The following is a 994-nucleotide window of genomic DNA, read 5'->3' on the forward strand; positions in this document are numbered from 1 at the left end:
AAATGAATAAAGTATTTATGGTTCCTGCCACGTGTAGCGTGTTAGAAATGAAAGGAAACTACCCATAGAGGTCTAATTTGATCAACTTAAATGAAGGAATATTATAGGCATAGTATGAATTTCTGATTACGGGAGATTGAGAGGTTAATGAGGCCCCTTTTTTTGAGAAAGTAACAGTTAAATTGAGCCCTGAAGGTTGAGTGGGGATTTTCCCAGTGAAAATGGGGAGGTATATTCTAGTCTGAGAAGCCCCTAAGCCATCATGATGTAACATACTGATTTAAGGAAAATGTTGTGGGCAGCCCGAGGATTTTTCTTAATGAAAGAAAAATTCAGTTTACTACTTTACTCAGTTTAAAACTGTTGCATATGTAGTCAGCATGAGGAGCAGGAAGAAGGAACTCAGAAGGACCCCAGAACTTCCCAGGGACCTCCACTCTAGCTCCCTTTCAGGTGGCCAAAGCCCTGCGCAGTCACAAGGACCCCTGAGAGGTCAAAATGTAGCAAAAGGATTATTCTACAGCAGGCAAGGGATAGCAAACATAATTTACTCTTTTATGTTGATTGTGACATGTAAGGCTTTTTTTTTTAATGTTTTATTGTGAATTGTGTGATAGTCCACATGGGAGAACATCAGCTTTACAGTCATTCCATCATCCATCATTTCATTGGCATAGTTACCATCCCATCCATGCATCCTCACCCAACCGAGGGGTGTACCCCATAAGCCTGCACCCCCCCACCACAGTCCTCAGTCCCTTTCCCTCTCCTGATCCCGAGTCCCCAGCCACACCATCGCTTGACGTCGTCTTCTCTGCCTCCATCTCAGGGATGTGTAAGGCTTTTAACAACTTACTTTGTTGTTGTTGAGAATATACATTGAAAGCGTACATTGGTTCAAATTTTTCCATGTGTAACCACTCCCATGTCTGTCAGCTTGTCATACTGTGATGGCTTGCTGGGATGGTGCAGCCATCGTCAAAAAACATTTCAA

At 42.7% G+C, this 994-nt stretch overlaps 1 protein-coding gene and 1 pseudogene across 1 annotated transcript in view; one reads left to right on the forward strand and one right to left on the reverse strand.

The window, feature by feature from the left end:
- The window catches only part of CCDC138 (coiled-coil domain containing 138), a 98875-nt gene that overhangs the window by 10419 nt on the left and 87462 nt on the right, over positions 1-994 (forward strand). The window lies entirely within an intron of this gene.
- Positions 1-994, reverse strand: part of LOC102828990 — a 7725-nt pseudogene that overhangs the window by 1394 nt on the left and 5337 nt on the right.

The sequence above is a fragment of the Chrysochloris asiatica genome, unplaced genomic scaffold (genome assembly GCF_000296735.1).
Source record: "Chrysochloris asiatica unplaced genomic scaffold, ChrAsi1.0 scaffold00220, whole genome shotgun sequence".
NCBI lineage: Eukaryota > Metazoa > Chordata > Mammalia > Afrosoricida > Chrysochloridae > Chrysochloris > Chrysochloris asiatica.